The 26,672-nt window shown below is 46.8% G+C and overlaps 1 protein-coding gene across 2 annotated transcripts in view; it reads right to left on the bottom strand.

The window, feature by feature from the left end:
• TANGO6 (transport and golgi organization 6 homolog) overlaps positions 1-26,672 on the bottom strand; it is a 263,274-nt gene that overhangs the window by 2,064 nt on the left and 234,538 nt on the right. The window lies entirely within an intron of this gene.

The raw sequence follows: 26,672 nt of genomic DNA on the forward strand, positions 1-26,672 counted from the left end.
CATGATTGTGCAAAAAAAAAAAAAAAAGAAGATAATGCATTGCCATCTTGGGTTGGAGAAGGAGGCAGGGGTGGCGCTAGCCCTTGTACTGAGATAGTTTTCCCATTGTGTTTCTCACCCACCCCATGCCTAGCTACATGGCCTTGGGGCTTCTGCTCCCCTTTACTCCCAGGCCCAATCATAGTTCCCAGACTCCTTTATTCAGTCCCAAAGCATGGCAGAGACCTCAGGACCACAGACAGGCAAGACTGTCCAGACATGGTTGCTCCCAGAGCAAATGATTACCAGCATTCTCCTCCCCACCTCCCCATAAAGCCCTCTGCTGCCACCCACAGAACGGGCAACTATCTTATGAAACCCAGGAGGCTGGTTTTTTTTGTTTTTGAGACGGAGTCTCACTCTGTTGCCAGGCTAGAGTGAGGTTGCATGATCTCGGCTCACTGTAACCTCTGCCTCCAGGGTTCAAGCAATTCTCCTGCCTCAGCCTCCTGAGTAGCTGGGACTACAGGTGCGCACCACCATGCCCAGCTAATTTTTGTATTTTTAGTAGAGACGGGGTTTCACCATGTTGGCCACGATGGTCTCAATCTCTTGACCTCGTGATCTGCCTGCCTCGGCCTCCCAAAGTATTGGTATTACAGGCATGAGCCACCGCGCCTGGCCTAGAAGGCTATTTCTTGAGCAATCATGCCTTTCCTTGTCCCTACTTTAAAAATCTGTCAACAGGCCGGTGCGGTGGCTCATGCCTGTAATCCCAGCACTTTGAGAGGCCAAAATGGGCAGATTGCTTGAGATCAGGAATTAGTGACCAGCCTGGCCAACATGGTGAAACCCTGTCTCTACCAAAAATACAAAAATTTGCCATTTGTAGTCCCAGCACTTTGGAAGGCCGAGGCGGGCAGATCATGAGGTCAGAATAGTTTAAGACCAGCCTGGCCAACACAGTGAAACCTTGTTTCTGCTAAAAATATAAAAAATTAGCTGGGCGTGGTGGCAGGCACCTGTAATCCCAGCTACTTGGGAGGATGAGGCAGGAGAATCACTTGAACCCAGGAGGCGGAGGTTGCAGTGAGCTGAGATCGCGCCACTGAACTCCAGCCTGGGTGACAGAGCTAGACTCCATCTCAAAAAAGTGGCACACGCCTATAATCTCAGCTACTCAGAGGGTGAGGCAGGAGAATCACTTGAACCCAGGAGGCGGAGGTTGCAGCGAGCCGAGATCGAGCCACTGCACTCCAGCCTGGGCAACAGAGTTAAGTGAGACTCTGCCTCAAAAAAAAAAAAAAAGTCTGCTACTACAGTTTCCATTTTTCATGACCAATGCTCCAATTTTATGGTCTGATATGGAATTGGGAGGGTGTCAAAAGTACCTACTCACAGGAGCTCCTACTTCCCTAAAAAATCCTCCTGGCTTGGGAGCTAGAACTTCTAGCAAGAAAACAGGTTTCAAAGGAACAGGGAAACAAAAATAAGGGAACTGAGGCCAGGTGTGTTGGCTCAGGCCTGTAATCCTAGCACTTGGGAGGTCAAGGTAGGTGGATCATTTGAGGTCAGGAGTTTGAGTCCAGCCTGGCCAACAAGGTGAAACCCCGTCTCTACTAAAAATAAAAATTAGCAGGTGTGGTGGTGCGCACCTGTAATCCCAGCTACTGGGGAGGCAGAGGTTGCAGTGAGCCAAGATCACGCCACTGCACTCCAGCCTGGGCAACAGAGTGAGACTCCACCTCAAAAAATAAAACAAACAAACAAAAAAAGTAAGGAGATTTAGGGACCAACTGGTCCAATTAGGTACAGGAGGCAATTGGGCCACAGGAGGCAATTGGGCCACAGGGGGTCATGTGACTTGTCTGCAGCTACTTGTAACATTACTTCTGGTCCAGGGCTTTTAGCCTCAAATACTACTTTTTGGGTCAGGTACTATTTTAAGTACTTTCTATATATGATCTAATTTTTCTGCCAGTCCTATAGAGAAAGGTTATTTTTATTTATTTATTTATTTTTGGGATGGAGTTGTGTTCTGTTGCCCAGGCTGGAGTGCAGTGGCACACTCTTGGCTCACTGCAAGCTCCGCCTCCTGGGTTCATACCATTCTCCTGCCTCAGCCTCCCGAGTAGCTGGGACTACAGGCGCCCACCACCACGCCCAGCTAATTTTTTGTATTTTTAGTAGAGACAGGGTTTCACCGTGTTAGCCAGGATGGTCTCAATCTCCTGACCTCGTGATCTGCCCACCTCGGCCTCCCAAAGTGCTGGGATTATAGGCGTGAGCCACCCTGCCTGGCCTAGAGGAAGGTTATTAGCCCCATCTTATATTTGCAGAAACTGAGGGTTAGAGGGTTAAGGTTACTCAGCTAAAAAAATGATGGAGCCAGCCGGGCGCGGTGGCTCACGCTTGTCATCCCAGCACTTTGGGAGGCCGAGACGGGCGGATCACGAGGTCAGGAGATCGAGACCATGGTGAAACCCCGTCTCTACTAAAAATACAAAAAAAAAAAAATTAGCCGGGCGTGGTGGCGGGCGCCTGTAGTCCCAGCTACTCGAAGAGGCTGAGGCAGGAGAATGGCGTGAACCCAGGAGGCGGAACTTGCAGTGAGCCGAGATCGCGCCACTGCACTCCAGCCTGGGCGACAGAGTGAGACTCCGTCTCAAAAAAAAAAAAAAAAAAAAAAAAAAGATGGAGCCAGGTTTCCAACATCCAGAGCCTGTGTCCTTATTTTTTTTTATTTTATTTTATTTTATTTTATTTTATTTTATTTTATTTTTTTGAGACAGAGTCTCGCTCTGTCGCCCAGGCTGGAGTGCAGTGGCGCGATCTCGGCTCACTGCAAGCTCCGCCTCCCGGGTTCACGCCATTCTCCTGCCTCAGCCTCTCCGAGTAGCTGGGACTACAGGCACCCGCCACCACGCCCGGCTAATTTTTTGTATTTTTAGTAGAGACGGGGTTTCACCATGGTCTCGATCTCCTGACCTCGTGATCCGCCTGCCTCGGCCTCCCAAAGTGCTGGGATTACAAGCGTGAGCCACCGCACCCGGCCTTATTTTTTATTTTTATTGAAAAGATAATACAGTACAAAAGAGTACATATTAAAAGGTAAGGCTCTCTTCTACTCCAGACTCCTAGCTGTTTCCCTTCTCAGAGAACATCATTCATATGAAGACATTTTCTCAGTGTTTACAAGCACACATGTGTATACTTCTGTTTCTTGTCCCCTCTCCGTTTTTTTAGACAGGGTCTCGCTCTGTTGTCCAGGCTAAAGTACAGTAGTACAATCATAGCTCACTGCAGCCTCAAACTCCTGGGCTCCAGCAGTCCTCCGTCTCAGCCTCCCAAGTAGCTGGGACTACAGGCATACACCACCACGCTTGGCATTTTATTTTTTTGCTATGTTGCCCAGGCTGGTCTTGAAATCCTGGGCTCAAGCAATCCTCCCACCTCAGAGGTTGGGATTACAGGCATGAGCCACCAAGCCCAGCCTTCCCTTACCTTTTTAAAGTACAAAATTATATTCTACACTTTGTTGTGTACCATGATTTTCCCCCCACTTAATATATTTTGTAGATCTTTTGTATAATTGGCACATATGGAAATAACTTATTTTTTATAGCTGCAGAGGATGAATGTGATGCAATTTATGTACCCATCTTTCCAATGAAAGTAATTTAAATTCTTTTTTATCTTTTGCTATTGCAAATATTGCTGCAATAAATATTTTTTTGAAGATGGGGTCCTGCTATATTGCGCAGGCTGGTCTTGAACTCCTGGCATCAAGTGATTCTCCCACCTCAGCCTCCTGAGTAGTCAAGATTAGAGGCATAAGCCACTGTGCCCAGTGCAATACGCATTCTGATACTTAAGTCATTACAGACATGTACAAGTATATCTGTAGGACAAATATCTAGAAATGGAATTTCTGGCTCAAAGGATAATGTGCATTACAATTTTGATAGATATGGCCAGAGAGGTTCCAATAATTTACACTTTCCTCAAACACTATGAAAATTCCTGTTTCCCCATATTCTTATCAGTGCCACATATTGGAAACTCCTTATTTTTGCTAATCTAGTAGAAAAAAATAGCATTTTGCTGTTATGAATTTGCATACTTCTAACAAATATATAAACATAAATTTGTATTTTTTTCTGGTATGTATAATTCAGCTTCTCCTTAATGATTTGTAAAAACTCTTTTTTTATTTTATTTTATTTATTTTTTTTTTTTTTGAGACGGAGTCTCGCTCTGTCGCCCAGGCTGGAGTGCAGTGGCGCGATCTCGGCTCACTTGCAAGCTCCGCCTCCTGGGTTCACGCCATTCTCCTGCCTCAGCCTCTCCGAGTAGCTGGGACTACAGGCGCCCGCCACCACGCCCAGCTAATTTTTTTTGTATTTTTAGTAGAGACGGGGTTTCACCATGGTCTCGATCTCCTGATCTCGTGATCCGCCTGCCTCGGCCTCCCAAAGTGCTGGGATTACAAGTGTGAGCCACCGCGCCCGGCCAAAAACTCCTTTTTTAAAAAGTCCATTATCTATCATATGAGTTGCAAATATTTTTCTCCCAGTTGGCATTTTTTCTTTGCAAAATTTTTTATTCTGGTGAAGAAATTTCCATTTTTGATGTAGTTAAATTTATCAAATGTTTTCCTTTGTGGTTTCTGGATTTTGTATTTTGCTTTAAAGAAATAGGGCCTATAATCTTAGCCATTATACTATGCAATGTTTATTTTCTTTTATATTTATTTATTTATTTATTTATTTTTGAGACAGTTTTGCTCTTGTTGCCCATGCTGGAGTGCAATGCGCGATCTCGGCTCACTGCAACCTCCGCCTCCCGGGTTCAAGCGATTCTCCTGCCTCAGCCTCCGGAGTAGCTGGGATTATGGGCATGCGCCACCATGCCCGGCTAATTTTGTATTTTTTTTTTTTAAATAGAGACGGGTTTTTGCCATGTTTGTCAGGCTGGTTTTGAAATCCTGACCTCAGGTGATCTTCCCACCTTGGCCTCCCAAAGTGCTGGGATTACAGGCATGAGCCACTGCACCCGGCCTATTTTTTATTTTTGAGACCAAGTCCCCCAGGCTGCAGTGCAGTAGCCAAGACGGGCAGATCACCTGAGCTCAGGAGTTCGAGACCAGCCTGGCGAACATGGCAAAACCCCATCTCTACTAAAAATACACAAATTAGCTGGGCGTGGTGGTGCATGCCTGTAATGCCAGGCTGAGATAGGAGGCTGAGATGGGAGAATCACTGGAACCAAAGAGCTGGAGGTTGCAGTGAGCCAAGGTTGCAGTGAACCAAGATTGCACCACTGCACTCCAGCATGGGTGACAGAGCAAGACTCTGTCTCAAAAAATAAAAATAAAAATAAAATAAAATATAGAAACGTATATTTAACTTAGTCAACTCTACGCAAAGATTTTGTAAGGCCATTTAACTATGGAAACATCTAGGCCGGGCGCGGTGGCTCATGCTTGTAATCCCAGCACTTTGGGAGGCCAGGCGGGCGGATCACGAAGTCAGGAGATCGAGACCACGGTGAAACCCTGTCTCTACTAAAAATACAAAAAAAAATTAGCCGGGCGTGGTGGCGGGCGCCTGTAGTCCCAGCTACTTGGGAGGCTGAGGCAGGAGAATGGCGTGAACCCGGGAGGCAGAGCTTGTAGTGAGCCGAGATCGCGCCACTGCACTCCAGCCTGGGCGACAGAGCAAGACTCCATCTCAAAAAAAAAAAAAAAAAAAAATGGAAACATCTAGATCTTGCCTTTAAAAGGCTTCTGGTCTAGTGGGATGAATAAGAAGATATTCACGTAAAGACAGACAATACAGAATAGAACATGGTAAAGGTCACAGGGAGCAGAGAGAGAGTGATGAGACATCAGAGAAAAGAGAGGCCACATTTTAGGAATAGGAAAGTGCACTGGAGATGGCGAATGGAAATGATGGGAAATAGTTAATTCAGCGGATAACAAGCACATGGTCTGGGCCCAGGGTCCCCTGAGCATTCCACCAAGTAGACTGTGTCTAGCACCACGTGTCTTGGACTTGCTGTAAGAAGAGAGCAAGAGCCTTTCCATCTTTTGATGTTCCTGATCAGCATGGACACTGGGGAGTGGAGGCAGGAAGTCAGGGGAAAGGGCTACATAGAACAAGCTCCCCAGGCTGACCCTTCCCCACAGCGGGCTCCCTCTGGCCGCCTGTGCTCCAGCTGTGCCGGCCTTCTTTCTTTTCTTGCCTGAACAAAGCTCCTCTCAAGGCCTTTGCATATGCTAGTTCCTCAGCCTGGGAGGCTATTAATATTTTGCTTCCTCTTCCTAGGACTCCTATATCCTTGGCCTCCGGGATTCTCTCCCTAACCCCCACACCTAGGTAAGTCTTCCTGCCCTTCCTGGAGTTCTGTTTGTAGCCCCTATCAGGACTGTAATGTAAATATTTATTGTAGGGCAGGCACGTGGTGTAAAAATAAATAAATAAAAAATAAAATAAATATTTATTGTGTACTTTAAAAAAGGCTTTCCTCTCCAGATGGTAAGTACTATTGACATTGAGGCCATGTTTTGCCTTTTTTTCTTGCTCTGTTGCCCAGGCTTGAGTGCAGTGGCTCTATCTCAGCTCACTGCCAACCTCCGCCTCCTAGGTTCAAGCGATTCTTGTGCCTCAGCCTCCCGAGTAGCTGGGATTACAGGCGACCACCACCATGCCTGGCTAATTTTTGTATTTTTAGTAGAGACAGGGTTTCACCATGTTGGCCAGGCTGGTCTCAAACTCCTGACCTGAAGTGATCCACCCATGTCGGCCTCCCAAAGTGCTGGGATTATAGGCATGAGCCACCATGCCTGGCAGCCTTGCCTTTTTCACTCTGGTATAGCCCCAGTGCCTCAGAAAGTGACTGGTACATTGCTCATACCTAAAAAAAATTACAAATGAATAAAGGCATTCATGCGTGCTACTCCTGGCTAGTCTCTCAATTGGTAAAAGCAGAAACTCCTAAGAATGTCGACTGAAACACTGCCAGACAACCAGGGTTGCGACCTGCAGTCACACAAGGTCCCATGCTCAAGAGGGCCAGGTTTACTTGGTCTAATGATCTGCTGTTGCCATCCTAAAATTCTTCCAGCCTGGATAACATAGCAAGACCTCATCTCTACTGAAAAAAAAAAAACAAAAAACCATTAGCCAGGCATGGTGGCACACGCCTGCAGTCTAGGGCTTGGAGGCTAGGGCTGGAGGATCCCTAGAGCTCAGGAGTTTGTGACTGCAGTGAACTATGAAAACGTGCCACTGCACTCTAACCTGGGAGACAGAGTGAGACCCTGTCTCAAAAAAAAAATCATAATAATCTTATTTTTGAATTGTGTGTGTGTGTGTGTGTGTGTGTGTGTGTGTGTGTGTGTGTGTGTTTTGAGACAGAGTCTTGCTTTGTCGCCCAGGCTAGAGTTCAGTGGTGCGATCTTGGCTTACTGCAACCTCCGCCTCCTGTGTTCAAGCGATTCTCCTGCCTCAGCTTCCTGTGAACCTGTGTTTTGTAAATGAAGTCCAATGGGACAGGGAGCATGAATGTCAGTGGAGGAGGTAAGATTGTGTTCACTCCTCTTTGCCAGAGCATTTGCATCTGGAGTTCACTGTGCCCCATAAGCACAGGATTCTGGTGGACTCGCCATATGGGGGAGGACAACAAGGCTAGAAGCAAGTACAAGGCAGGCATGGCTGTTACATTTAAGAGTGGGCAACTGGAGGCCCCAACAGCTTGGAGAGGCGACACTTTTCATGCACTTACCATGCGTTGCTTTGAACACAGAAAGAAGGCAATGGCTTTCTAAAAAACACAGAGGACCATGGAACCCAACTGCATCTTTCTTACTCATTCACTTCCTTGTTTTAGCCAATCATTTACACTGAAAATAATGGCACAGCAGGGCAACCCATTGTTCTTGTTCCTTTCTGTCCTTTCTTATCAGTAAATCAAAGGTAGACAGTGTTGGCTGAATGTAAATGTATCAAGAAATGAGGCTGGGCGTGGTGGCTCACGCATGTAATCCTAGCATTTTGGGAGGCCGAGGCAGGCAGATCACCTGAGGTCAGGAGTTTGAGACCAGCCTGGCCAAAATCGTAAAACCCCGTCTCTACTAAAAATACAAAAATTACTGGGCGTGGTGGTGGGTGCCTGTAATTCCAGCTACTTGGAAGGCTGAGGCACGAGAATCACTTAAACCTGGGAGGCAGAGGTTGCAGTGAGCCTAGATCGTGCCACTGCATTCCAGCCTGGGAGACAGAGCAAGACTCCATCTCAAAAAAAAAATAAATAAATAAAAGGCCAGGCGCAGTGGCTCTCGCTTGTAATCCCAGCACTTTGGGAGGCCGAGGCGGGCGGATCACGAGGTCAGGAGATCGAGACCACGGTGAAACCCCGTCTCTACTAAAAATACAAAAAAAAAAAAAATTAGCCGGGCGTGGTGGCGGGCGCCTGTAGTCCCAGCTACTCGGAGAGGCTGAGGCAGGAGAATGGCGTGAACCCGGGAGGCGGAGCTTGCAGTGAGCCGAGATTGCGCCACTGCACTCCAGCCTGGGTGACAGAGCGAGACTCCGTCTCAAAAAAAAAAAAAAAAAAAAAAAAGAAATGAAATAAAAATGTTGAATTCAGGCCAGGCGCAGTGGCTCAAGCCTGTAATCCCAACGCTTTGGGAGGGCAAGGTGGGAAAATCACGAGGTCAGGAGATTGAGACCATCCTGGCCAACATGGTGAAACCCCGTCTCTACTAAAATACAAAAAATTAGCTGGGCACAGTGATGCGCGCCTGTAGTTCCAGCTACTTGGGAGGCTGAAACAGGGGAATCTCTTGAACCTGGGAGGCAGAGGTTGCAGTGAGCTGAGACTGAACCACTGCACTCCAGTCCGGGTAACACAGAGTAAGACGCTGTCTCAACAACAACAACAACAAAAGTTGAATTCAGCGGGGTGCAATGGTTTATGCCTATAATCCCAGCACTTTGGGAAGCCAAGGCAGGAGGATTGCCTGACTCCAGGAGTTCAAGAGCAGCCTGAACAACATGGTGAAACCCCATCTCTACAAAAAGTACAAAAATTAGCCAGGTGTGGTGGGGTGTGCCTGTAGTCCCAGCTACTCGGGAGGCTGAGGTGAGGGGATTGCTTGAGCCCAGGAGGTTGAGGCTGCAGTGGGCCATGATCTTGCCACTGCACTCTGGCCTGGGTGACAGAGTGAGACCCTGTCTTAAAAAAAAAAAAAGTTGAATTCGTGTTGTGTAGAGTTTCTACTGATCTGCTAAGAAGGAAATACATATGCATGTGCAAGCTATGAAATACAAATTGTGTAATTTCAGTGATTCTGTGTAGGAGCTAATGCTCTTACATTTGCTTTTAGAATTGGCATTGCACAATGTAAAGATGAACAGTAAAATTCATGCTAATAATTTAACATTTTAATTTTTCTCCAGCAAATAATAAACATCATGACAAGTTGAGAGACAGACTTAGACCCCATCTCTTAAAAAAAAAAAAAAAAAGCAGACTTTGGAAGGAAAAAAATTATATTTCCGGCCAGGCACAGTGGCTCATACCTGTAATCTGTGCACTTTTGGAAGGACAAGGTGGGTGGATCAACTGAGCTCAGGAGTTCGAGACCAGCCTGAGCAACATGGCAAAACCCCGTCTCTACTAAAAAATTAGCCAGGCGTAGTGGCGCATGCCTGTAATCCCAGATACTCGGGAAGCTGAGGCAGGAGAATCACTTGAACCTGGGAGGTGGAGGCTGCAGTGAGCCAAGATGGCGCCACCACACACTAGCCTGGGCAATAGGACAAGACTCTGTCTCCAACAAAAAAAAAATATATATATATATATATACGTGTGTATATATATGTATATGTGTATATATATATACACACACACACATACACACATAGGCATTCTAACCAGAGTGACTCCATTTTGAGTGAGGGCTGGGAAAATGAGGCTGAGACTTGCTGGGCTGCATTCCCAGAAAGTTAGGTATTCCTAATCTCTAGATGTTTATGGTTCAGGGAACAAATTAATAATGTTTACTAAATAGACCCAGACTTAGGAGTGTCCACATATCCCGATATCTGGAGAACAAAGACATTCCTAATTTTGCTTTAAAGATGATAATATTGATTCTTGCAAAATATAGTAATTAGTAATTAAGAAAATTAATCCTTTATCACAAGTCCTTGTAGCAGAGGACATCTCCCCATATATATGAGTATTGTATCTAGGGTGGTCACGTTCCTCCTCTTACTTTCGGGAACGTCCTACTCTGTCTATGGAACAGCTGTTCTTTCACTACTTTACTCTCTTAATAAATTTGCTTTTATTTTCCACTGCAGACTCGCCCTGAATTCCCTCTTGCACGAGATCCAAGAAGCTTCTTTTGGGGTCTGGATCGGGACCCCTTTTCTGTAATACACACACACACACAGCACTAATGGTACTTTCTTCTTGTTGTTTTTATTTGTTTTCCCTAGCAAGGAGCCCTGCATTGTAATCTGCACTGGGACCCACACATTATACAGTCAGCCTGCAAACAACCCTCAATGCTCCTAGCCCAGTGTCACCATGTGAAGCGCCTGAGTCCTGTGAGCAAACCTCAAGAAGATGCTGCCTGGTCCCTGTTGGGCAGTTACCTCCTGGGCTTTCTCAGGGAGCTTCTGAGCCACAGTCAGGTCTCCTAGGTCAGGGGCCTGACTCTGTGGCCTCACCCAAGTGCCTTTTTTTTTTAAGATGGAGTCTTGCTCTGTGCCCAGGCTGGAGAGCAATGGCGTGATCTCGGCTCACTGCAACCTCCGCCTCCTGGGTTCAAGCGATTCTCCTGCCTCAGCCTCCCATATTGCTGGGATTACAGGTGCCTGCCACCATGCCGAGCTAATTTTTGTATTTTTAGTAGAGACGGGGTTTCACCATATTGGCCAGGCTGGTCTCAAACACCTGACCTTGTGATCTGCCGGCCTCGGACTCCCAAAGTGCTGGGATTACAGGCGTGAGCCACCAGGTCCAGCTTCGAGTGCCCTTTCTAACCTGTCTTTGGGCGAGGAAGTCTTATCTTTCCTGAGGCTGGCAGCATGAAAATGAGCTAATTCCTGGCAGAGGATGACTCTCCACCGCTATTGCCTCATGATTACTCACTCATTCAATAATCAGTACTATGTGCCTCTGTCATGCCCAGGCAGTGTGCTGGCGATAAAAAAGATGAATAAGGCACGAACCCTCCCAGGTGGCAGCTACAGCCCTGTGGGGAGGCAGTACACACACCCTACATGGAGTGATCTCTGTTCTAAAAGAGAAACGCAGGCAATTTTGTAGAAGCAAAGGAAGTCATTTCCGTCTCTGGAGGTGGGTGGAGGAAGAGGAACCTGTACCTGCTCTGTGAAAGTGCCTTCACTCTGACATTTATTCCCAGCCAATGGGTGGCACCAAGGAAATAGCTTGGGGGAACTTTAGTAAGTCTTCTAGCTCCCAAGCCACCACAAAAAAAAAGGCAGTTTCTTTCTTTCTTTCTTTTTTTAAAAGGCAGTTTCTAAGCAAAACCAGCATTCTTGCTATGCAGGTACAGCCTAAAGACAAATCTCCTAACACTCTCTCCAATGGATTACAGCCCAAAGCATCTCTATATATAGAAATTCTAGAGCTTCCACTTTTTTTTTTTTAAAAAGAGGGTCTCACTCTGTCACCCAGGCTGGTCTCATGGCTTCCTGTGCCCCATCCTCCAGTGTTTGTTACAAGGTCATCTTTTTTTTTTTTTTTTTCCTTTTAGAGGAATCTTTCACTTAGAAGTATCTTTGAGATTTTTTTGCTAGAGCCTCCTAACATTCAAAGTAAAGTCAGCTTTTACTTGTTAAAAAGGGATACTCACAGGTATTCTGTTCTTTCTCCGTGTGGGTAGGAATTTCCCCCTGGGCACTGCTGTGTCCTTAAAATAACAATACTGCCTGTGCAAAACCCACTCCACACTTGAGGGGTGCTGAGCTCCCTGTTATCAGTTACCGGATCTCTGTTTTTAGTAACTGAGTGTTAAGCAAAGGCTCCTGCTTAATTAATGGGTCTATCTTAGCAACCCACCCTGGTATAGAGCTTCTTCCCAATCCCTGTGACTCTAGGGATCCCACACATCACAGGACTTCCTCTGGACTCCCCAAGGATCAAAGCTTCCTGCCAGCCAGAGATTGTCACCAAATCCCATGGATCAGGGGCTGAATACAAGGAGAGTTCAAAGGTAAACTTACAGGAACCTCTGTGGGGGGCAGGATATAGGCAATCCCACAGCGGAAACCTCTCATTATGAGTTCAGCACACCTGCTGTTCATCCCCCGACTGTATCAGGCCCAAGGACTCCAGGGCAAGGTGGAGTGGGTATGGCTGTGAGTAGGCTGGGTGCGTCTCATTCACAGGAAAGCTAGTTTAGATGCTTGCAGTCAGTGGTTGAAACAAACACTTTCACCATCTGAGAAGCTTAGGCCAAGGATATCTTAAAGAAGTACCCAGACTCCTGGTCTGAAAACTCTTTGGAAGGGGGTGGCGTTCAGGTTCTTTATCAAAAGAATTTAGAGAGCGCATGTGACACACACACACACACACACACACACACACACACAGTCTCCCTCTCTCTTCACCCTCCCTCTTTCCAGGCGCCAGTTGGCCTGAAACACACAAAGCTGAAGCTTCAGGGACAAGGCTTTAGGGTTAGACGTGGCTCAGAAAGGACCAGAAGAGGCTTGGCAAACTGAAAAGGGAAGGTGCGAGTAAAAGACTGCCTTGGGCACACAGGTGCACTTTCAATGGAAAAGCAGGAAGACAGTGTTTGACTCTTTCAGTGAGCTTGACCTGGAACATTTGCAGAGTGGTTGTATCTTTAAGATCAAAAGAATAAATAAATGGCAAATATCTTTCTTCTCTTTACTTCCTAAATTTATTTGTTTGATTATAAAAGCCATATTACCACAATCCAGAATATATGAAAATAGAGGAAGAAAAAAGGCTCTAGTTAGACTACCTCTCTAACACAAGCTCCATAAGTAAAGACAGTAACGAGTAGATTCATTTACACTTAAAAATTATTTTAATATTTTAAAGGCTTTTAAATTTCAAGGTGTTTTTTACTACTGAAACTTGGTGAATGAAATGGCTATTCTGTTCTTATTTTGTGAGATCAACAAAACACAACACGAATGGTCAAAAATAAGACATTTACAGAACAAGGACTCTGGAAACAGTGATCTAGCAGAGGTTTTTCCATCTATAACTTCTTAATAGGAAAATGAGTTGCTAAATATAAAAGGACAAAAATGTTAAATGCTAGCATACACTCATTGTGTCAGAGACGTTAAAACCAGAGCGACTGCATTTTGAGTGAGGGCTAGGAAAATGAGGCTGAGACTTGCTGGGTTGCATTCCCAGAAAGTTAGGCATTCCTAACCTCTAGGTGTTTATGGTTAAGGGAACAGATTGATAATGTTTACCAAACAGATCCAGACTTGGAAGTGTCCATATATCCCAGTATCTGGGAACAAAGGCATTCCTATTTTTGCTTTAACAAAGGCATTCCTAATTTTATGGTGGCTCACACCTGTAATCATAACACTTTGGGAGGCCAGAGGTGGGTGGATCACCTGAGGTCAGGAGTTTGAGGCCAGCCTGGCCAACATGGTGAAACTCCGTCTCTACTAAGAGTACAAAAATTAGCTGGGCATGGTGGCGGGCACCTGTAATCCCAGTTACTTGGGAGGCTGAGGCAGGAGAATTGCCTGAATCTGGGAGACAGAGGTTGCAGTGAGCCAAGACCACCCCATTACATTCCAGCATGGGCAACCAGAGCGAAATTCCATCTCAGAAAATAATAATATTGATTCTTGCAAACTATAGCAATTAAGCAAATCCTTTATCACAAACCCTTGTAGCTGAGCACATCTCCCCAAGATCTTTTGTGTGTGTGTGTGTTTTTTTTTTTTTCTTTTTTGAGATGGAGTCTCCCTCTGTCACCCAGGCTGGAGTGTAGTGGTGTGATCTTGGCTCACTGCAACCTCTGCCTCCCAGGTTCAAGTGATTCTCCTGCCTCAGCCTCTCAAGTAGCTGGGATTAGAGACAAGCGCTTCCTTGCCTGGCTAATTTTTGTATTTTTAGTAGGGACTGGGTTTCACCATGTTGGCCAGGCTGGTCTTAAACTTCTGACCTCAGGTGATCCACCTGCTTTGGCCTCCCAAAGTGCTGGGATTACAGGCGTGAGCCACCGCGCCTGGCCCCAAGATCTTTTTCTATGCGCCTGGCCCCAAGATCTTTTTCTATCCTATATATATAAGCATTGTACCTAGGGTGGACGTGTTCCACCTCTTACTTTCGAGAATGCCCTACTCTGTCTATGGAGTAGCTATTCTTTCACTACTTTCTTTTCTTTTCTTTTCTTTTTGAGAAGGAGTCTCGCTCTATCGCCGAGCCTGGAGTGCAGTGGCACGATCTCGGCTCACTGCAACCTCCGCTTCCTGGCTTCAAGTGATTCTCCTGCCTCAGCCTCCCGAGTAGCTGGGATTACAGGCGCATGCCACACCTGGCCTTTTTTTTTTTTTTTTTTTTTTTTTTTTTTTTAGTACAGACGGGTTTTTGCAATGTTGGTCAGGCTGGTCTTGAACTCCTGACCTCATGTGATCTGCCCGCCTCAGCCTCCCAAAGTGCTGGGATTACAGGCATGAGCCACTGCACCTGGCCCACTACTTTATTTTCTTTTTTTTTTTGAGACAGAGTCTCACTCTGTCACCCAGGCTGGAGTGCAGTGGCGCGATCTCGGCTCACTGCAAGCTCCGCCTCCTGGGTTCACGCCATTCTCCTGCCTCAGCCTTTCCGAGTAGCTGGGACTACAGGCGCCCGCCACCACGCCCGGCTAATTTTCTGTATTTTTAGTAGAGACGGGGTTTCACCGTGGTCTTGATCTCCTGACCTCGTGATCCGCCCGCCTCGGCCTCCCAAAGTGCTGGGATTACAAGCGTGAGCCACCGTGCCCGGCCGTACTTTATTTTCTTAATAAACTTGCTTTTACTTTGCAATGTAGACTCGCCCTGAATTCTTTCTTGCACGAGATCCAAGATCCCTTTCTTGGGGTCTGGATGGAGACCCCTTTCCTTGTAACAATTGTATTTAGAAATTCAGTCTTCTATAGAAACAAGAGATGAAGCAAACAAAGATCAAAAAGAAAGAAGGCTGCATTCCACACAATCGTATCAACCGCCAATTGTGACTCCCTTTGTGGTTGAGAAATAAATAAGAGGCACAAAGACAAAAACAGAGGAATAACAGGGAAGTTATACACTGAAATAATAAGGTGAAGACGGGGGAAAGAGGTGAACTGGAGCTGGTGGCTGGAGATTGTCCTGGGAGAAAAAAAGATTCTCTAGATTGAGGTCCAGAAGAGAAGACTCCAGGATCCGACTAGTTCTGTTTAAAAACATGTTGGAATAAGCATTAGGTGTGGTATGAATCTGTCAGAAAGCAACAGTCCAACTTCTAAGCACCTTCATCTTGCCCAAGATGTGATTTTGTGGCTAAGAGATGTGAGAGGGAACAGATGAGACTATTACGGGGCAGAAAGTCAAGAATCGTCAGTAGAGAACAACTCAGCAAAATTTCCCACATTGTGTGCAGGAGACTAGGCTAAGTATTCTGCTGAATGGCTCCCACACCCCGGAGCTCACACCCTGTTGGGGAGGCAGACACACAGAATTAAGCCTAATGGTCAGGAGGCAGGCAAACTGGGTGAAGTGGACCCTAGAGCTCCTAATTATTAGCTAGGGAATCTTGAATAAACTACTTCACTTCTAGGAACCCCAGTGATCTCATCTGTAAAATGGGAATAAGTTTGCCTCCTGAAGGTCGCAGTAAGAATTAATGTATCTAAAGATCCAAGAACATGGCTGGGTATGGTGGCTCATGCCTGTAATCCCAGCACTGTGGGAGGCTGATGCAGCTGGATCACCTGAGGTCAGGAGTTCGAGACCAGCCTGGCCAATATGGCAAAACCCCTTCTCTACTAAAAATAGGAAAAAAATTACCTGGGCATGGTGGTGGGCACCTGTAATCCCAGCTACACGGGAGGCTGGGGCAGGAGAATTGCTTGAATCTGGGAGGCGGAGGTTGCAGTGAGCCAAGATGGCGTCCCTGCACTCCAGCCTGGGCGACAAGAGCGAGACTCCATCTCAAAACAACAACAAAAAAAACAAAGATCCAAGCACAAGGACTTGCAAATGGTGGGTGCTAAAGAAGTGATGGTTTGTCAGTGAAGACTGTGACCTCTGTGAGGGCCAGGACCATGTCCATCCTGTAACTCTTACATCACTGAGGCCTGGAAGAGAGCCTAACATGCAGTAAATCTTTGAAGAATGAATGAATGGCAACGGTAGCTAATCCTTACATAGTACTTGGTATATGCCAGGTATGATTCTAGGCATTTTGTCTACATTAACTCAATCCCCACAACACAATTAACATTTCCAATTTGCCCAGGTTCACACAGCTGGTAATGGGTAGATCCAGGATTCAAACCCTGGTAGCCTGACTCCAGAGTAGTGTTCTTTATTAATCATTATACTGTACTGTCTCTCAAAGCAGTTATTATTATGACTATTATTATTATTGAGACAGAGTCTCTCTCTGTACCCAGGTTGGGGTACAGTGGCACGATCATAGCTCACTGCATGCAGCCTTGAAGCTCAGGTGATCCTCCTGCCTCAGCCTCCCAAGCAGTTGGGACTACAGGTGTGCATCACCATGCTCAGGTAATTTTTTTTTTTTTCAAGACAGAGTCTTGCTCTGTTGCCCAGGCTGGAGTGCAGTGGTGTGATCTTGGCTCACCGCAACCTCTGCCTCCCAGGTTCAAGCAATTCTTCTGCCTCAGCCTCCCGAGTAGCTGGGACTACAGGCATGCACCACCATGCCTGGCTAATTTTTGTATTTTTAGTAGAGACAGGGTTTCTTTTTCTTTTTTTTTGAGACAGAGTTTCACTCTTGTTGCCCAGGCTGGAATGCAATGGCGCAATCTCGGCTCACCACAACTTCCGCCTCCTGGGTTCAAGCGATTCTCTTGCCTCAGCCTCCCGAGTAGCTGGGATTACAGTCCTGTGCCACCACACCCAGCTAATTTTGTATTTTTAGTAGAGACAGGGTTTCTCCGTGTTGCTCAGGCTGGTCTCGAACTCCCAACTTCAGGTGATCCACCCGCCTCGGCCTCCCAAAGTGCTGGGATTACAGGCATGAGCCACCGTGCCTGGCCAGTAGAGACAGGGTTTCACCATGTTGCCCGGGCTGGTCTCCAACTCCTGACCTCGTGATCCGCCCGCCTTGGCTTCCCAAAGTGCTGGGATTACAGGTGTGTGCCATGGTGCCCAGCTTTTTTTTTTTTGAGATGGAGTTTTGCTCTTGTTGCCCAGGCTGGAGTTCGGTGGCGCAATCTTGGCTCACTGCAACCTTCACCTCCCAGGTCTCCAGGTTCAAGCAATTCTCCTGCCTCAGCCTCCTGAGTAACTGGGATTATAGGCACCCGCCAACACGCCTGGCTAATTTTTTGTATTTTTAGTAGAGATGGGGTTTCACCATGTTGGCCAGGATGGTCTCGAATGCCTGAACTCAGGTGATCCACCCGTCTTGGCCTCCCAAAGTGCTGGGATTACAGGCATGAGCCACTGTGCCCAGCCTCAGCTAATTAAAAAAAAAAAAAATTGGGCCGGGCGTGGTGGCTCACGCTTGTAATCCCAGCACTTTGGGAGGCCGAGGCGGGAGGATCACAAGGTCAGGAGATCGAGACCACGGTGAAACCCCGTCTCTACTAAAAATACAAAAAAATTAGCCGGGCGTGGTGGCGGGCGCCTGTAGTCCCAGCTACTCGGAGAGGCTGAGGCAGGAGAATGGCGTGAACCCGGGAGGCGGAGCTTGCAGTGAGCCGAGATCGCGCCACTGCACTCCAGCCTGGGCGACAGAGCGAGACTCCGTCTCAAAAAAAAAAAAAAAAAAAAAAAATTTTGTAGGCCAGGCACAGTGGCTCATACCTATAATCCCGGCACTTTGGGAGGCAAAGGTGAGAGGATTGCTTGAGCCCAGGAGTTTGAGGCCAGCCTGAGCAACATAGCAAGACCCTTTGTCTACAAGAAATAATAGAATTAGGCATGGTGTCACTCATTTGTGGTCCCAGCTACTTGGGAAGCTGAGGAGGGAAGATCACTTGAGCCTGGGTGGTTGAGGCTATAGTGAGCTATGATTGTGCCACTGCATTCCAGCCAGGGTGACAAAGCAAGAAAGACCCTATCTCAAAAACAAAAACAAATTTTTCGTAGAGATGGGGTCTTGATATTTTGCCGAGGCTGGTCTTAAACTCCTGGCCTCAAGCAATCCCCCCGCCTCAGCCTCTCAAAGTAGTTATTATTTTCACTACTATGGAGTGGGAGGCATGAGGCACATATAACCACCTACCTTACGAGTATATTGTGGGGATCAAAAAAAGATAATGTATGTGAGAGTATTTCACTATCATCAGCAAAGTGATAAATAATTCAAAGTATTGTTATTATTACCACCACATTAAGAAAATTGGGTTTACCACCAAGGAATAAGAATAGGAGGGGAAGTCCGGGCGTGGTGGCTTATGCCTGTAATCCCAGCACTTTGGGAGGCCAAGGTGCGCAGATCACTTGAGGTCAGGAGTTCAAGACCAGCCTGGCCAACATGGTGAAACCCTGTCTCTACTAAAAATACAAAAAAATTAGCTGGCCATTGTGGTGTGTGCCTGTAATCCTAGCTACTCAGGAGGCTGAGGCCAGAGAACTGCTTGAACCTGGGAGGTGGAGGTGGCAGCGAGCCAAGATCACGCCATTGCACTCCATCCGGGGCAACAGAGCGAGACTCCATCTCAAAATAAATACATAAACAAATGAATGAATGAATGAATAGGATGGGAAAAGGCACAGCTCTGAAAACAAAGAATAGAGAGCAGAAGCCAAAGGCAGAGTGGCTGGGCAGATGAATAAATGAAGGAGAGTGAGAGGAAGTGGGAGGTGGCGTAGATGCGGGGAAATGAATTTAATGTAGTCTGAACACAGTATCGGGCCAGCGCAGGTCAGATGATGTTGGTAGCTGGCACACTGGAAGCTCTGATCAAGCTATGCCGCAGAATGGAAAGCATCAGGAAGAATTCTGCAGGGCAAGCAGAAAGGGGCCAGACTCCAAGGTCTTTGAGGCGAGTGGCCTCTCTAAGATAATGGGCAGGAAACAAATAAATTGGGGAAGCAGAATGGACACACAATCCAGACCTCATTCAGGAGCTCTGGACTGAAGAAGAATAATGCTTTCCTGATAAAACCCAAACTTTCACTTTGATGGATCTATGAAAAAGAAATTAGGGCCAATTCAAACCTGAAAGACCAGGCTTTTGAGACACTTCACTGAAAGCGTCGGGACGGTCAGTAAAGAAAGGCAGGATTACTAATGTCTAAGAGATTTCTACCCATGCCTGACAGATAGAAAATCTCAAACACACTGAGAAGTTCACAGTGGCATTATTATTAACTGGAGGTTACTGAGGTTTTCAAAAACCTTTTATTTTAAAAGTATTTTTCTCTGCTAGACCTAGAGATAAATGGCAGTTTTACCCTTTCTGGATTGTGTCTGGCTGCTAAATGGGGAGAGCATCTAAAGTGCAAATTGGAGATGGGGTGGAAAGGGGATGAGGCGGGTATCATGTGTGGTTTGCACTGAGAAAAAGGGAGAAATATTTAACTGGTCAAGTGCCAAAAATGCTACAGGGACATGGACAGTTTAGGTTGTTTAGGGACAAAGACAAAGATGGTGGGTAGCAGTTAACCCTTGGGAGGGATGATAGCTCAGGGGTCCTAAACAAAAAATAGGCGGCCAGAACTCCCAACACCTAATAGTGTGTGCTCCCCGGCTGGCTTATGCTGAGGCACGCTGCCCAAAGGCTGGAGTGGTCAGTGACCATGCAGCTCCCTGCAGCTGGGACAGGAGTGGCAGCTGTGGTGGCAGGAGCAGTGGTGGCAAAATGTTTCAGAATGTCTTTAAATAGCAACCTGAGGAAGGCGGCAGCTTTCCTACACCCCCACAGGCCCTGAAATAGCACAAGGCAGCAGGGAAAATGGTCGGAGTGTGTGCAAAGGCAGCAGGCTACTGCTTATGAGAAAAGAGATTGGGAGCGTTGTCCTGAGAAGGTGAGTACAACCCCAGCTTTCAAACTGTACTCAATGATCACATATGGGGGAAGAGGCTTCATTGTTTCCAGTCCTTTAAGATCTCCATGCAGACACACCCCGCTGAGGGCACCACAGTTCTATTTCCTTTCTGCATGGAAAGCCTCCCACGTGGGATTAGATAGCATCTGAAAAAGGCTCACTACTACTGCTGATTGAGTGTTTACTACATTTCAGTCATTGTGCTAAGCCCTGGACACACATTATCTCATTTAACCCTATGAGGCAGGTATTATTAGCCCCAGTTTATGAATTAGGGCACAGGAGGTTAGGGAGGTTTAGAGATTTGCTCAAGGACAAATAGCTAGAATTCAAATCTGCATCTGTCAGATCTAAGTTCACAAACCTTGCTTTTCATATGTGCATTACTAGGAAATCCAATATGCATGAGGACACCATGCAGAGAATTTGATCTTCCTCCTGCACCATCAAAAGTTGTTTATTTGGATGGTGCCTGGCTGGTGAGAGAAGATAGGGAGCAGCAGACGGGCTGGTGGCTGACTCCATGGTTTAGGCTTCCTTTAGGATGCCACTTTGCTTTAGGGCACCCTGAATCACCTCAGGCTTGCCCTGGTCACACAGCCTCAGGTCATGCCTCTGTGGATAGGGGAAGTGCAGACTGCAATCCTTAGGGCATTTGCTCACTGGAATTCAATGCTCTGTGCAAGATGCTTCAGGAACATAAGGTGCTACAGTAGGATCAAAGGCCAAAAAACCGAGTCCCTGACACATCAGAAGCTGTGGTAAGGGTTTGTATTATGTGCTAATATATGCACGGCATGGACCAGACTGGAAAAAACAACCTCCCACCCACACCAGAAAAGTATGGCTATAGAGCCGGGCGTGGTGGCTTATGCCTGTAATCCAGCACTTTGGGAGGCTGAGGCGGGCAGATCATTTGAGGTCAGGAGTTTGAGACCAGCCTGGCCAACAAGGTAAAACTCCGTCTCTGCTAAAAATACAAAAATTAGCCAGGTGTGGTGGCACATGCCTGTAATCCCAGCTACTCAGGAGGCTGAGGGAGGGGAATTGCTTGAATCTGGAAGGCAGAGGTTGCAGTTAGTTGAGATCGTGCCATTGCACTCCAGTCTGGGCGACAGAGGCTCCATCTCAAAACAAAATAATAATAATAATAATAATAATAATAATAATAATAATAATAAAGGAAGAAAGAAAAGTATGGCTTCACTGCCCAGAGTGAATACCACTGCCTCTGAATGATACCATCATTCTAGTTAATGATTTTCCATCCTCACTACTCATTAAAATCCCCTAAAGAACTTTTTTTTTTTTGGAGGTGATGTCTAACTCGGTTTCCCAGGCTGGAGTTCAGTGTCGTGATCTCGGCTTACTGCATCCTTTGCCTCCCAGGTTCAAGCGATTCTCCAGCCTCAGCTTCTCCAGTAGCTGGGATTACAGATGCCCGCCACCACACTGGCTAATTTTTTTTTTTTTTTTTGAGACGGGGTCTCTCTTTGTCGCCCAGGCTGGAGTGCGGTGGCGCGATCTCGTCTCACTGCAAGCTCCACCTCCGGGGTTCACGCCATTCTCCTGCCTCAGCCTCCCGAGTAGCTGAGACTACAGGCACCCGTCATCACACCAGGCTAACTTTTTTGTATTTTTAGTAGAGACGAGGTTTCACTGTGTTAGCCAGGATGGTCTTAATCTCCCGACCTCGTGATCCGCCTGCCTCGGCCTCCCAAAGTGCTGGGATTACAGGCGTGAGCCACTGCGCCCGGCCCCAATTTTTTTTTTTTCAGAAGAAGTCTGGCTCTGTCACCTAGGCTGGAGTGTAATGGCGCGATCTTGGCTCAACCTCCGCCTCCTGGGTTCAAGCGATTCTCCTGCCTCCGCCTCCCAAGTAGCTGGGACTACAGGCATGCACCATTATGCCTGGCTAATTTTTGTATTTTTAGTAGAGACGAGGTTTCACCATGTTGGCCAGGTTGGTCTTGAACTCCTGACCTCAAACAATCCACCTGTTTCGGCCTCCCAAAGTTCTGGGATTATAGGCGTGAGCCACTGCGCCCAGCCAAGTTTTTGTATTTTTAATACAGACAGGGTTTCACCATGTTGGCCACGCTAGTCTCTAACTCCTGACCTCGTGATTCACCACCTTGGCTTCCCAAAGTGCTAGGATTACAGGCATGAGGCACTGCGCCTGGCTGATTCCTTTTTTTTTTTTTTTTTTTTGTTTAAATTTCTTCTTATGGGCCGGGTGCGGTGGCTCATGCCTGTAATCCCAGCACTTTGGGAGGCCGAGGTGGGTGGATCACGCAAGGTCAGGAGTTCCAGACCAGCCTCGCCCACATGGTGAAATCCTGTCTCTACTAATAATACAAAAATTAGACAGGCGCAGTGGCAGGTGCCTGTAATCCCAGCTACTCGGGAGGCTGAGGCAGGAGAATCGCTTGAACCCGGGAGGCAGAGGTTGCAGTGAGCCAAGATCATGCCACTGCACTCCAGCCTGGGTGACAGTGTGAGACTCTGTCTAAAATAAATAAATAAATAAAAATTAAAATTAAATTTCCTTTTATGCTCCCCAGGTAACTCTTACAATCTAATAATAATAAGATGCTCCCCAGGAAACTAATAATCTAATAATAAGGATGCAGGATGGTAGGAAAAAATACTGGCTAGGAGACCGCAAGAGAGATACCATGGTTTCAAAAGGAGAGGTCACTTTTTCATAGACTTTGCCTATGAAAAATCTAAGCCTCAGGTATAGGCAAAGTGATTTGGACATAACCTATTGCACTTCTTCGAATTTTCTGAATTATCAACAATGATTTTATTTTCCAGAAGGCAGGCAGTCAGAATAAGTTTTGACCCACAAATTAAAATTGCATCTTTTCCCCAAAAATATTTTTAAAAATTTGTTCTTAAACATATGTATGTGAAGTATGATTCTGAAGATAGAGAAAGTCACAGGCTACCGAAATGCGTTTTTTTTTCCTTTTTTGAGATGGAGTCTCGCTCTGTCGACAAGGCTGGAGTGCAGTGGCACAATCTTGGCTCACTGCAACCTCCACCTCCTGGGTTCACGCCATTATCCTGCCTCAGCCTCCTGACTAGCTGGGACTATAGGCGCTCACCACCATGCCCGGCTAATTTTTTGTATTTTTAGTAGAGATGGGGTTTCACCGTCTTAGCCAGGATTGTCTCGATCTCCTGACCTTGTGATCCGCCCACCTCGGCCTCCCAAAGTGCTAGGATTACAGGCATGAGCCACCACGCCCGGCCGGAAATGCATTCTGTAGGAAGATGAAAAGATAAGATAAATGCAGTTTCCTCCTTGGCTGGGAGCAAGCATTATGGCAAAAACCTCTGCCTAGAGGGGACAAATTAAAGGAAATACATATGCTAAAATTTTGACAGCTAAATAAACAAATATAAATATAATGGGAAGATGGCTTTTTTGTTTTTGAGACAGAGTCTCACTCTGTCACCCAGGCTGGAGTGAGGTGGTTCCATCTCGGCTCACTGCAACCTCTGCCTCCCAGGTCCTGCTTTCAGCCTCCTGTGTAGCTGGGACTACAGGTACATGCCACGACACCCCGCTAATTTTTGTATTTTCAGTAGAGATGGTTTCACTATGTTGGCCAGGCTGGTCTCAAACTCCTGACCCTCAGGTGATCCACCTGCCTCGCCCTCCCAAAGTGCTGGGATTACAGGCGTGAGCCACCACGCCCAGCCAGAAGCCAAATTTTGAAAAGCAGAGTGATTCTAGCCGGACATCAGTATTCACTCTGTCACTCTGCCTCAGGACTCCTTCACTCAGCTGATTTGGTGATAGCAGGTCCACAACCCAACTGCAACAACAAAAAAACCCAGTAGGTGTTTCCAAGTAAGGAGGCAAAATTCCCTCCTTAAGAGATCTTAAGAAAACTTGTTCAGGCAACTTCTGCTCTTGGGCAACCTGAACACTATACTTTGGAAGTCCCAGAATTCCCAGTTTTTTTTTTTTTTGTTTAGACGGAGTCTCCCTCTGTAACCAGGCTGGAGTGCAGTGGTGCTATCTTGGCTCACTGCAACCTCTGCCTCCCAGGTTCAAGCGATTCTCCTGCCTCAGCCTCCCGAGTAGCTGGGACTACAGGCGCGTGCCACCACGCCCAGCTAATTTTTGTATTTTTAGTAGAGATGGGGTTTTACCATGTTGGCCAGGATGGTCTCGATCCTTGTGACCTTGTGATCCTCCCGCCTCGGCCTCCCAAAGTGCTGGGATTACAGGTGTGAGCCACCACGCCCGGCTTAGAATTCCCGGTTTAAGATCAAGATCTAAAAAGTCATTTATTGCAAAGGTGGGTACGAAGAAATTTAAGAGCAATGTTCTATGCCTCTTTTTTTTTCTTTTTCTTCTTTTTTTTTTTAGAGACAGAGTCTTCTCTGTTGCCTGGGGTGGAGTGCAGTGGCACAATGATAATTCACCCTAACCTTGAACTCCCGGGCTCATGTGATCTTCTCACCTCAGTTTCCAAAGTAGCTGGGACTACAGGCATGCACCATTATACTAAGCTAAATTTTTTATTTTTAGTAGAGATGAGGCCTCGCTATGTTGCCCAGGCTGGCCATGCCTCTTACAGAAATGATTTCATTCACTCATAAACAGGGCAAAGTACTAGCTTTTGGGAATTTAAAAGTGAATGGAGGCTGGGGGCAGTGGCTCACACCTGTAGTTCTAGAACTCTGGGAGGCTGAGATGGGCGGATCACTTGAGCCCAGGAGTTCAAGAGCAACTTGGGCAACATGGTGAAACCTCATCTCTATTACACTTTAATTAAACTTAAAGAAAAAAAAAGCCTTTTCACAAAGAGTGTAACATGTAGTGGAGTCCTACAGGATTAATACAAACTCATCAGATGGATAGCTGGGGGAAGGCAGGCATTTGAGGCATAAGAAACAGTATGGACCAAGATGTGACCAAGATGTGGAGGCAGGAATCAGGATGGCAGATTATTCTGGGGCTGCCGTGAGCTTCTCAGGGCATAAGAAGGCAAGCATGGGACAGAAAGTCACAGAAGGCAGGTGGGTTCAGTTTACAAAGGGCCTTGTATGTCATGCAAAGTAGTCTGATCTTCATCTGATAGACCACAAGAAACCACTGAAAAATTATTAGTCAGGACCAGACTTCAGCAGATTTGCATCTCAGAGAGATCTCTCTGGCTGTAGTTCCCTTACCATCCCTGGGTAACTAAGTACCTGTTGACCCAGGAGAATTAAATAGTAGAAAAGTGGCCAGGACAACATGGTGAAACCTTGTCTCTACTAAAAATACAAAAATTAGCTGGGCGTGGTGGTCTCAGGCCTGTAGTCCCAGCTACTCGGGAGGCTGAGGCAGGAGAATCATTTGAACCCGGGAGGCAGAGGTTGCAGTGAGCAGAGATTGTGCCATTACACTCCAGCCTGGTGACAGAGCAAGACTCCGTCTCAAAAAAAAAAAAAAAAGAAAAAAGAAAAGTGGCCAGGCGCGGTGGCTCATGCCTTTAATCCCAGCACTTTGGGAGGCAGAGGCGGGCAGATCACCTAAGGTCAGGAGTTCGAGACCAGCCTGGCCAACATGGTGACACCCCCTCTCTACTAAAAATGCAAAAATTTCTGGGCATGGTGGCTCATGCCTGTAGTCCCAGCACTTTGGGAGGCCAAGGCAGGCGGATCACTTGAGGTCAGGAGTTCGAGACCAGCCTGGCCAACATGGTGAGACCCCCGTCTCTATTAAAAATACAAAAAATTGGCCAGGCGCGGGGGCTCACGCCTGTAATCCCAGCACTTTGGGAGGCCGAGGCGGGCGGATCACGAGGTCAGGAGATCGAGACCATCCTGGCTAACACAGTGAAACCCCGTCTCTCCTAAAAATACAAAAAATTAGCCGGGCGAGATGGCGGGCGCCTGTAGTCCCAGCTACTCGGGAGGCTGAGGCAGAACAATGGCGTGAACCCCGGGGGGCGGAGCCTGCAGTGAGCCAAGATTGCGCCACTGCACTCCAGCCTGGGCGACAGCGAGACTCTGCCTCAAAAAAAAAAAAAAAAAAAAAAAATTAGCCAGGCATGGTGGCGTACGCCTCCCAGATAATTGGGAGGCTGAGGTGGGATAATTGCTTGAACCTGGGAGGCGGAGGTTGTAGTGAGTCAAGATAGCGCCAATGCACTCCAGCCTGGGCAACAGAGCAAGACGTCTCAAAAAAAAAAAAAAGAAATTAGCTGGGTGTGGTGATGGGTGCCTGTAATCCCAGCTGCTTAGGAGGCTGAGGAAGGAGAATCACTTAGACCCGGGAGGCAGAGGTTGCAGTGAGCCAAGATTGCACCATTGTATTCCAGCCTGGGTGACAAGAGCAAAACTATGTCTCAAATAAAAAAAAAGAGTAGAAAAGTCCAGTGGTTAAAGACCATCCTGGCTAACACGGTGAAACCCCATCTCTACTAA

This window comes from Symphalangus syndactylus, chromosome 11 (assembly GCF_028878055.3).
Source record: "Symphalangus syndactylus isolate Jambi chromosome 11, NHGRI_mSymSyn1-v2.1_pri, whole genome shotgun sequence".
Classification (NCBI taxonomy): domain Eukaryota; kingdom Metazoa; phylum Chordata; class Mammalia; order Primates; family Hylobatidae; genus Symphalangus; species Symphalangus syndactylus.